Source organism: Elephas maximus, chromosome 15 (assembly GCF_024166365.1).
Source record: "Elephas maximus indicus isolate mEleMax1 chromosome 15, mEleMax1 primary haplotype, whole genome shotgun sequence".
Classification (NCBI taxonomy): Eukaryota; Metazoa; Chordata; class Mammalia; order Proboscidea; family Elephantidae; genus Elephas; species Elephas maximus.
Window position 1 is genome coordinate 90,340,447 of NC_064833.1, and position 12,107 is coordinate 90,352,553.

Sequence of the window (12,107 nt, forward strand, 5' to 3'; positions counted from 1 at the left end):
TCGTAGCGACCCTATGCACAACAGAATGAAACACTGCCTGGTCCTGAGCCATCCTTATGATCATTGTTGTGCTTGACCTCATTCTTGCAGCCACTGTGTCAATCCACCTCGTTGAGAGTCTTCCTCTTTTCCGCTGCCAAGCATGATGTCCTTCTCCAGGGATTGATCCCTCCTGACAACATGTCCAAATCATATAAGACGCAGTCTCACCATCCTTGCCTCTAAGGAGCATTCTGGTTGTACTTCCGCTAAGTCAGATTTGTTTGTTCTTTTGGCAGTCCAGGGTATATTAAACATTCTTCACCAACATCACAATTCAAAGGCGTCAACTCTTCTTCAGTCTTCCTTATTCATTGTATATGATGTGATTGAAAATACCACGGCTTGGGTCAGGTGCATCTTAGTCTTCAAGGTGACATCTTTGCTCTTCAATACTTTAAAGAGGTCCCCAATTCAATGGGTCTTTTGATTTCTTGACTGCTGCGTCCATGCCTGTTGATTGTGGATCCAAGTAAAATGAAATCCTTGACAGCTTCAACCTTTTCCCTGTTTATCATATGTTGCTCATTGGTCCAGCTGTGAGGATTTTTGTTTCTTTTTGTTGAGGTGCAATCTATACTGAAGGCTGTGGTCTTTGGTCTTCATTAGTAAGTGCGTCAAGTCCTCTTCACTTTCAGCAAGCAAGGTAGTGTCATCTGCATAACGAAGGTTGTTAACGAGTCTTCCTCCAATCCTGATGTCCCATTCTTCTTCATATACTCCATCTTCTCATATTATTTGCTCAGCATACAGATTGAATAGGTATGGTGAAAGAATACAACCCTGACGCACACCTTTCCTGACTTTAAACCAATCAGTATTCCCTTGTTCTGTCCTAACAACTGCCTCTTGATCTATGTAAAGGTTCCTCATGAGCACAATTAAGGTTCTGGAATTCCGATTCTTCACAATGTTATCCATAATTTGTTATGATGCACACAGTCGAATGCCCTTGTATAGTCAATAAAACACAGGTAAACATCCTTCTGGTATTCTCTGCTTCCAGCCAGGATCCCTCTGACATCAGCAATGATACCCCTGGTTCCACGTCCTCTTCTGAAACCAGCCTGAACTTCAGGGAGTTCCCTGTCAATATACTGCTGCAGCCATTTTTGAATGGTCTTCAGCAAAATTTTGTTTGAGTGTGATTTTAATGATATTGTTCTATAATTTCCACATTTGGTTGGATCTCCTTTCTTGGGAATAGGCATAAATATGGATCTCTTCCAGTCAGTTGGCCAGGAAGCTGTTGTGCATATTTCTTGGCATAGACGAGTGAGCATCTCCAGCGCTGCATCTGTTTGTTGAGACATCTCAATTGATATTCCATCAATTCCTGGAGCCTTGTTTTTCACCAATGCCTTCAGAGCAGCTTGTACTTCTTCCTTCAGTACCACCAGTTCCTGATTATATGCCACCTCTTGAAATGTTTGAACATTGGCTAAATCTTTTTGGTATAATGACTGTGTATTCCTACCATCTTCTTTTGATGCTTCCTGAGTCACTTAATATTTTCCCCATAGAATCCTTCAATATTGCAACTCGAGGCTTGAATTTTTTCTTCAGTCCTTTCAGCTTGAGAAACAACCGAGCTTGTTCTTCCCTTTTGGTTTTCCATCTCCAGCTCTTCACACATGTCGTTATAATACTTTTTTTGTCTTCTTGAGACACGCTTTGAAATCTTCAGTTCTTTTACTTCATCAATTCTTCCTTTTGCTTTAGCAGCTCGACGTTCAAGAGCAAGTTTCAGAGTCTCCTCTGACATCCATATTTTTTTTAATAATTTTTATTGTGTTTTAAGTGAAAGTTCACAAATCAAGTCAGTATCTCACACAAAAACCCATATACACCTTGCTACACAATCCCAATTACTCTCCCCCTAATGAGACAGCGTGCTCTCTCCCTTCACTCTCTCTTTTTGTGTCCATTTCACTAGCTTCTAACCCCCTCCACTGTCTCTTCTCCCCTCCAGGCAGGAGATGCCAACATAGCCTCAAGTGTCCACCTGATCTAAGAAGCTCACTCCTCACCAGCATCCCTCTCCAACTCATTGTCCAGTCCAATCCATCTGACATACATCTTAGTCTTTTCTTTCTTTCCTGTCTTTTCAATGACCTCTTGCTTTCTTCATGTATGATATCCTTGATGTCATTCTACAACTGGTCTGGTCTTTGGTCACTAGCGTTCAATGTATCAAATCTATTCTTCAGATGGTCTCTAAATTCAGGGTCCTATTTTGGCTCTCGTAGACTTGCTCTGATTTTCTTCAGTTTCAGCTTGAACTTGCATATGAGCAATTGATGGTCTCTTCCACAGTCGGCCCCTGGCCTTGTTCTGACTGATGATGTTAAGCTTTTCCATGTCTCCTCCCACAGATGTAGTCAATTTGATTTCTGTGTGTTCCATCTGGCAAGGTCCATGTGTATAGTTGCTGTTTATGTTGGTGAAAGAAGGTATTTGCAATGAAGAAGTCGTTGGTCTTGCAAAATTCTATCATTCAATTTCTGGCGTTTTTTCTATCATCAAGACCATATTTTCCAACTACTGATCCTTCTTCTTTGTTTCCAACTTTCGCATTCCAATCGCCAGTAATTATCAATGCATTTTGATTGCATGTTTGATCAATTTCAGACTGTAGCAGCTGATAAAAATCTTCTATTTCTTCATCTTTGGCCCCAGTGGTTGGTGCATAAATTTGAATAATAGTCATATTAACTGACCTTCCTTGTGGGCGTGTGGGTATTATCCTATCACTGACAGCATTGTGCTTCAGGATAGATCTTGAAACAGTCTTTTTGACGATGAATGCAACACCATTCCTCTTCAAGCTGTCATTCCCAGCATAGTAGACTACATGATTGCCCAATTCAAAATGGCCAATATCAGTCCATTTCAGCTCACTAATGCCTAGGATATCAATGTTTATGTGTTCCATCTCATTTTTGACGATTTCCAATTTTCCTAGATTCATACTTCGTACATTCTAGGTTCTGATTATTAATGAATGTTTGCAGCTGTTTCTTCTCATTTTGAGTCGTGCCACATCAGCAAATGAAGGTCCTGAAAGCTTTACTCCACCCACGTCATTACCCTCGACTTTACTTTGAGGAGGCAGCTCTTCCCCAGTCATCTTTTGAGTGCCTTCCAACCTGGGGGGCTCATCTTCCAGCACTATACCAGATAATGTTCCACTGCTATTCATAAGGTTTTCACTGGCTAATGCTTTTCTGAAGTAAACTGCTGGGTCCTTCTTCCTAGTCTGTCTTAGTCTGGAAGCTCAGCTGAAGCCTGTCCTTTATGGGTGACCCTGCTGATATCCGAATACCAGCAGCATACCTTCCAGCATCATAGCAACATGCAAGGCCCCACAGTATGACAAACTTCTCTGGGCCTTGGTATTCTCATCTGTAAATACAAGATTAAGACAAGATAACGCCTAAAGCCCTTCCATAACTGTTGGCCTAAGGTTCCATTCTGCATAGAATGGGCCTAAGAATCTAATTTAGCATACTGTTTCTCACCCTACCTCAGAATGGTGGCTAGTTGATTAAACATCAGTAAATGATTATTCTGTGATATGGCAATTGAGTATTCATCTTTTGGAATCATCAGTTTCCTCAAAGTAAAAAGCAAGCTAAATAGTGCTTCCTTATCTAATGGCCTAGGTAATAAGTAATAGCTATAATTTTTTTCTATAGTATTTAAAGTTGAATAATTTATTAAAGGCACTAGATTTGCTTTAATCTTTAGTTGATTTCCAAGTATTAATAAAGAAAACTTAAGAACCATTTAATGTGTGTGCATTTATCCTTGTTGAACACCTACCAAACGGCATTTTCTATGCAGGAAATGAAGAATACGGCCTTCAAATGTCTTAGTGACTGGTTAATGAGAATGACAAGGATGACTCCTGAGGATGTCTCCTTTGCTTATAAACCACTTGCCATCAAATGTAAATCAAGGCTCACACTTATTTTAGGGAAGAGGTAAATAAATTCCATTAGAGTAGGTTTGGAGGTGTCGAATCCCAACATTGGGATTTCCTGGCCAGTCCAGATTTTACCATGTGGTAGACAAAATGAAGACCTTGGTTTGAAGGTTTGTTCTCTGAGAGGTCTCTTTTAGAGCATTTCTTCCCCTTGTTCCCTGACACATAGACAAGGAGATCAGACAGTCCAAGGCAGATACCTAACCCACATGTCTGCTGTCCCATGTGTCATGTCCAAGGTGGGCAGTAGTGCTGCGTGAAGACACGGGATGGCATTTGCGTGAGCAGGTTATTTGTGCACGGTATGACTGGGCCACATACCTCCTTGTGCCCGTTTCTCGTACACTGGCAATAGCAATGGTTCCTGCCTCCTAGGGTTGTCATGAGGATTACAAATATGTGCAGCACCCTTGGAAGGAAGCAGCCAATACATGTTAATGTTAGTCCTGTTATTCTTGTGTAATTTACTCTCGGTTACATGGGTACAGGAATCCCTGTAGAAGAAATCACAAGTCCAGGATGCATGAAGGAGTTGAGCAAAGGCCACTTGAAAACTAAAAGGAAAATAAGTATTTTTACAATTATATAAGGAATTTTCTTTTCTAGAGGAATTACATTTTCCTGCAGCAGCAGAGAAGAATTTTTAACATTGTTTCTACATTTCTATGGCAACAGTAGCATCTGCTATAATTGATGTCTGTTAACTAGTAATCATTCGATGGCACTGGGGTTTGGGGAACTAGTAATCATATTCTACAAAGTAGTGGACCAGCATTCTAATTATATACCACCTTCACTAACTTTTTTTCATTTTATTAGCTGTCATTAGTTGTGCTTTTCCTGTGTGCCTGACAACTTGTCAGATACTTTGCATGAAGTATGTCACTATTTCCCATAAGAGCATTATTATTGCTATCTTGAGTTTATAGATTTTAGAGAACTGAAATTCAAGAGGTTAACTTAAGCCTAATGTCACAAAACTAGTAAGTGGCAAACCCAGGAAATATAGTGAGGAGGCTTATCTCACAGAAATAAAGGCAAACCTGTCCAAAGTTTAGAAAATTCATACGTCTACGAGGCATCACCTAAGATAATACTCTATCTATATAAAAATGAGGCTCCAAGACTCATACTCCAGGTTATTGAGTTTCATGCACTTTAAAAGGCTCCCATCTTGAGGTTTAGTGCATTAAAATAAGACTACTCCCTTCCCAAAAAACTCCAGAGGCATAAATAACGGTCGGGATACTGCATGTTCCGCAAGTCAGCAAAGGGCTGAAACCTCCAGATCTCATTTGAGAATTTGTGCTAATGAGTGGCATCTGGCCACACCAGAAAGAATGCCTGGTAGCCTGATATCAATTAACCTCAGAAGGTGTGATTTAACCTGTCAGTATATGGAGTGAAGCCTCCATCATGACTACATAATGAAGCCAATAAGGTCTCCAAACACAGGGGCTCCTAGAACTTCCCGATAAGCAAATGGAGGGTGATGTGTACTCTTTCGGAAGCTTCATGTTGAGAAATTTCCAGACCTTGTCCAAGTGTCCCTTCCTTATGATGATATTAGTTTGTTTCCTTTTGCTATAATAATTCTGTAATCATAAGTATAGTACTTTCTGTGAGTCATTCAGTGAGTTACCAAACCCAAAATAGTAGGGGGAACCAGCAAGTGAAAGTGAGGAAACCCAGGGAAGACCCCTGAGCTTAGGCTGACATCCTGAAGGGATAGTAAGAAAACCCTGATTTTGTGGCCAGCAGGTCAGAAGTAAGGGTATTGGGTGGACTGCAGAGCTTGAGGCTGGTGACTGTCTATTTGGCAGTCTGAAGGACAGTGTCATTTTAACTATTGAGCTCCAACCTAGTTCTGGGTGGCTAGGGATGTTACCCGAAGAAGGTTCTTGCCTCTCACTTGTCAAGAACAAACAGGTAAGGCATGTAGTTTTCCATACAAGCAAAGCTTTATTGAAGAGGCTTGCAAGCAGAGAGGAGGAGGGCCTAGAACAATGCATACTCCAGTCTCACAGAACAAAGGATGAGTCTGAGTTTTTAAAAGTTCTTGGGCAGGAAAAGATTCTTGTTTATTCATAGACACAGGCTGGGATATGTTAACTAAGGTGCTTGTGCAGCAGCTTTCCAAGAGGGCTCCTGTCCCTGAGGCCTCTGGGATTCATAGCAGGACTTACTAAGGGGCGTCACGTCTGCGCAGTCTCTCACTTCCCGGGTTCGATTCCCTGGCTGGGGCTGTAGCCTCTCACTGCCCCTGGTGGAAGGTCACACAGCGGTCACAGGAGATGGATGTTCTGCACATGTCCCTGGCACTGGATTTCTCCAGCTGCTTCTGAAAGGCAACTTTAAAGAAGTTTGTGGCCTATTACTAGATACCTTGCCCCATTGTTCTGGGGAATGGCTTTGTTTCTGGGCCTTGGCCCATTTCTTGTTACTTTGTTTGCAGATTTGGCTGCCTCTTTGTTCTTTGTCTTAATAAGTCCCTAGGTTCCACACACAACCCCCTATTACCTCCCTGATAGTATTTTTTTAGTATAGTCTATTTCTCTTTTACTTGCTTCTCCTGTAACCACACCAGTCTCTTCGCTGTTTCTCAAACAGGCACCCTCTGATCTCAGGGCCTTTGCTCCCTGTCTTAGAGACACAGAGACAGCACGTTGGAAGCTGGTGTCAGAGATGATTGAGAAGTAGGAAAGCAGGGATTTGACTAATCTTCATGTTTTCGTGATTGGATTTATGTTGATTCTTATCTATGACAGTACTTTTTATTGCCCTTGAGAACACAAATATTTTTAAACAAAGTATTTCCTGATTTGAACACAGTTGTTTTCTCTCTATTTGGAATCCTTCTTTAGAGTTTCAACTGCTCTAAATTTGTAAGCATACTGTGAATTTCCTCATACATTGCCATGTCTACCTCCTTTACATAAGCATGAATATATGAGGGCACTTAGAAAGAGAACTAGACATTTGGAGATAAAATGCTGTTTTTCCACAATGTTTTTTTTCAATTTGATCGTGATGGATGGGCTGTTTAGCTGGTCCATCTGGCTTTTTTTTTTTTAATCTGGCTTAGTTTGAATCGCAGTCAGGGAAGATGCATAATGATCATAGCTATCATCTTGTGGCTGTGATGAAGCCACATGGAAATGGGATGTGTTGAAAAGCAAAAGTTTCTCTGGGATACTTCCTCGTGTGTGTGTGTGTGTGTGTGTGTGCACATGCACGTGCATTTGCAAAAAATTTAGGTAACAGGGGTAGTAAGAAAAACACTTTTATCTCTATCATATTTTTGTTACATGCATCTCTCTAATTTATATTGCACATAATGAAATGAACACAAAACAGAAAACTAAAAAACAGTTGGCATTAAATGAAATGAAATCATAGCTTCATCATTAACTACACTTTGTTTCTGGGAAGTTGTCATTTTTGTCTGTGTTCAACTAACTTTATTTAAGGGTAGAGTCTCCTAACAGAGGTATTCACTGAATTCAAAATTGTATTTCTGAGACCCACAAACAGCACCATCCAAACATCTAGAATGGACACATGCAAATATAAGAGACAGAGGATAAAATTATTCTTCTGGAATCTATATAATATTAAGGCAGGCTACTACAGAAACTTGTAATATTCATTTCTCTTTATAGATATGAGGTCAAACCTGTCAACCATTGTACAGTCCTCAATTTATGAACTGGGAATTGGAATTGTTTTAACAGAATGTAGTCCAAGTAGTTACAGAATGTACAATGATGTTGCCTTGAGTTGCTTTCTCTGGGAGAATTATAAAATAAGAGTTGCACGATGAATGTTAAGATGCTAAGTGTGGGGTAAAAAATTTAGTTTTACCCTAAGAATTTGGTCTTTGTCCTTGGTTCCTGAAAAATAAACTCAAAAACCTTGAAATCTCCCCCAAGAATTAAAGTATCTTGGATGAGGAATTTTTTTTAGCTAACAGGTTATGCTAATAAGGTGACCCTTGGGTAGGGAATGGTCATGACATAAAGACCTATCTAGTGATATCAGCAGAACTCAGAGGAAGGGTGGGGCTGAATTAATCCATCATGCCTATGTAATGGGACCCCAATAAAGACTCTGTTCACGGAAGTTCTATGGACTTCTTGGTTGATAATAGACATCAGTGAACATGGGAGGGTAGTACATCCCTTTTTGGGGCATGGAGCTCCATGTTAGGAACTTTCCCAGACCTTGCCCTATGCATCTCTTCATTTGTAACTTTTTTGCCATTATAAAACTCTAATCATAAATGTAACACTTTTCTGAATTCTCTGAGTTGTTTTAACAAATTCTTGAACCTCAGGGAGTAGTGGAAGCCAGTAGGTCAGAAGTGAGGGAGGCCCTGGGGACCCCTAAGCTTGTGGCTGCTATCCTGAGAGGGGTACAGGGAGCTTCCAAATTTGTAGCCACTATGTCAGAAGTGATGATGTCACAGAGACTCCCAGTTTTGCAGCTGGCATCTGAGGTCTTGGGCCTACTTGGCAGTCTAGAGGACTATGTCTTTTAATTTGTGAGGTCTGACCTATCTCAAATGGTCCAGGGTCAGAGGAATAAGTACTGCATGTACAGTTGGAAACAAAAAGGAATAGAACCTAAGTGAATTGATTTGATTTATCTGTACAGTTTGGTGTGAGAAGTGGGATTTTATTCCCATACATTAAGTGTTTTCAAGTTAGATCCCAGGCAATAAATGACCAAAACTGAGAAATGGAAAGATGTGTCTTTGTCATATTCTGCCCAGGGAAACAGAATTGAGGTAGACTTGTGTTCAGGGAGTTTATTCTGAGGCATAGTCCCAGGACAGGAGTGGGAGAATGAAGAGAATAAAGTAGAGGAAGGGGGGCCAGAGAAAGCATGTTTTCTCTAGCTGAGAATCACAGTGGCGCCAGGGCTCCTTCATGCTGAGGTCTTCTGGGAACCCATGTAAAATTTGCCTCAAAGGGGGGCATTGAGTCGTTGGCTTCTATCCCCACTGGCCAGGGATCTTTCAGTTCTCCCCGAGATGTGAGGTATAGCTGAGGTGGGTGTTGTGAGGTTATACCAGGGATTCTGTCCCTTGGGGGGCATGTGTAAGTCTGAAGATCTCTTTGGTCATCATGATCAGGAGGGAGGGTGCTTCTGGCATCTGGTGAGTAGAGTCCAGGGATGCTGCTGAACACCCTACAATTCACAGGACAGCCCCCACATCAAGGAACAATTTGCCACAAGTGTCAAAATTGTGGAGGTTGAGAACCTCTGGGATACACTTTTGTGAAAGAAGTAGCCACAGCAAAACCGGAGGGGCAGGATGGGTAATGGGGATGTGTAGATGAAAAAGAAGACTCCTGAGGAATTCTGGGAAGATGGCAGCATAAACAGACCATTGTTCCAACCCTCCGCCATAAATACAACAAGGAAACTGTTCTTGGCCTTGAGGGACTCTGAATTGAGGAGCAGAAGACAGCAGTGTGGAACTGCAGACAAGTAAGTATCAGCAAATCAATGAGCTGATATGATAGGAAAATTGCTTCTCCCACTGTCCCTGCCCATCCTCCCAGCCATGTTGGCCACAGACTGCTAAGAAATGAAGAAGTGATTCCAACAAAAGAACCTACTTCCCTAACCACCACATCCCTGCATGTGCATACTTCTGCTTTAAAATCAACAAGACAGACCTCTCCAGGGTTCTGTTCAAAACATGCCAGGACCTCTCCCACTCAGACAATGTTGGCTGCAAGCCTGCTGCAACTTGTTATGGGAGGCCCTTAAAGTGGAGTCTGTTCCCATAGTCAACACTCTACCTGCCTCCCTGAGCACCTCATAGCTCAGGCCTATGTACAACAAGACAGATCTGCCTAGGTGTCAGTTCAGGTCTGTCTGCTTCCCCCTTCCAGTCACCACTGAGAAATACTGATTGAGGCTCCTGTGTGCTAGGAAGCAGGTGTCTTGAGTGGAGGCTGTACTTACAGCCAACAATGTGCCAGGGAAACTGATAGCAACAAGGCAGACCTTCCTAGAAGTACAATCAAAGTGTGACAGCCCCTTTCCCACCCATTCATAGGTGGCTGCCAGGCTACCGCTAATTGCTACAGAAGGTGTCCTGCAGTGGAATCAAACCCCATAGTCTCTCATAATCTACTTCTCTCCGTGCATACACCATAGCTCAGGACTCTGAAACTAACAGGACAGACCTACCTGGGGTCAGCTTTTGTCTGTCTCCTCACACTTCCTGTCAGCACTGAGGACTGCTGACTGAGACTGCACTGTGACAGAAAATAGACATCTTGAGTTGAGGCTGTGCCTGCAACCCACATACTATGGACCTTTCTAGGGTCCATTCAGAGTGTGACAGCCCCTTCTCCACCCAGTAACTGTTAGCTGCTGGACTAATGTGAACATCTACAGAAAATTCCCTGCATTGGAGCCGGGAGGTAAGTCACTTAAGTGGAAACTGCTCCCCCAAACACCCCAAGGCTGCTAAGGCTCTGAAACCAGCAAAACAAATCTCTTGGAGATCCTTTTCAGGAGTGCCAGCCCCTTCTTCTGAAATGGAGGAAACTCTGCCTGTGCTTTCCCTGAATGCCAGATCAGATGTGAGTAGCCCCCAGAGAGCAGGGAAGAAAGCACTGGGAAAAATTGGAGGACAACACCCAGCCCCAAAAGGAGTTCATTGGGTATGGGTTTTCTGATTGAAAATGTTGCAGAAACAGAGAAGGAAAGGGAACAAAAACCAGAGAGAATGGACTGCAATCCCTGGTGGACAGATTAATTGGTGTGCTATATTTTGTCTGAGTGTTGGTGCCCACTGGTGTACAGATTGACCACTGTGTGTTTGCTGGTGTGTTTGGGAGACATTGAAAGTTGGAAATTGCAACTGGAACTTTTGAATCCTAATTAAACCAGGGAAGAAGAAGCTGTCACAGAGAGGGAGAGGAAACAGTAAGCAAAGGCTGAAGGCTCTGCACACCTGAGTTTTTTGCAAAAAAAATTTGTGGGCAAAAACACCAAAAAATTGAAGGAACTGAGACTGTTAACAATATTGAAAATTCCAATGCCCTCCCCTCAACAATCATAAAAAACACAAAGAAAATGGAAATGATTTGTCATCTAAATGAACATGATGAAGAGATTGAAAGTGCATCTATGGAAGACCAAATAATGAACAGCATGGAGAATATAATACAACCTTAAAGAAAATTAAAGGGATAAGGAAGAAAATAATGCATGAAAAAAATGAGGATCTCTAAAATATGAAAAAAAGAAACCAAACAGAAATATGACAATTGAAAGAAAAAATAACTCCAATTGAAGGAGAAAATAACTCATAGAAAACACAGTGGAAGAATTTAACAACAGATTTAATCAGGCAGAAGAAATGATCACCAAATTAGAGGATAAGATAGCCAAAATTACAGAGACTGAAGACCAACAGCAATGAAGGTTCAAGAAGGCTGACACAGTATAATGGAACATCAAGAGACCTAGCATACACATCATGGGAATTCCAGAGGGAGACGAGAAGGAGAAAGAGACAAAAAGAATATTTGAAGAAATAACAACATAAAATTTCCACAATCTGATGAAGGACATGAACCTACAAATCCAAGAAGCCCAAAGAGCTCCAAGCAAGGTAAACCCAAAGAGATCTACACGAAGACATACCATAGTCAGGCTCTCAAAAAGTGAGAATAAAGACATAATCCTGAAACAGTGAGAGAGAAGCCAGCAGTCACATACATAGTCTCCCCAATAAAATTAAGTGCTAATTTCTTCTCAGGAACATTGGGGGCCAGACGGCAATGGAATAATACATTTAAAGTGCTTCAAGAAGTAAAACTGTAAACAAAGAATACTTTACCCAGTGAGACTATCCTTTAAGAATGAGGGTGAAATCAAAACATTCTCAGACAAACAGAAACTGAGAGTATTGATAGCCACCAGATTGGTTCTACAGAAGATGCTTATGGAACTTCTGCAAATGAAATGGAAAGACACTAGAAAGTAAATCAAAGTCATACAGAAAAAGAAAGATTCCAAAGAAAAAGAATTGCACAGACAAGTATAAGGA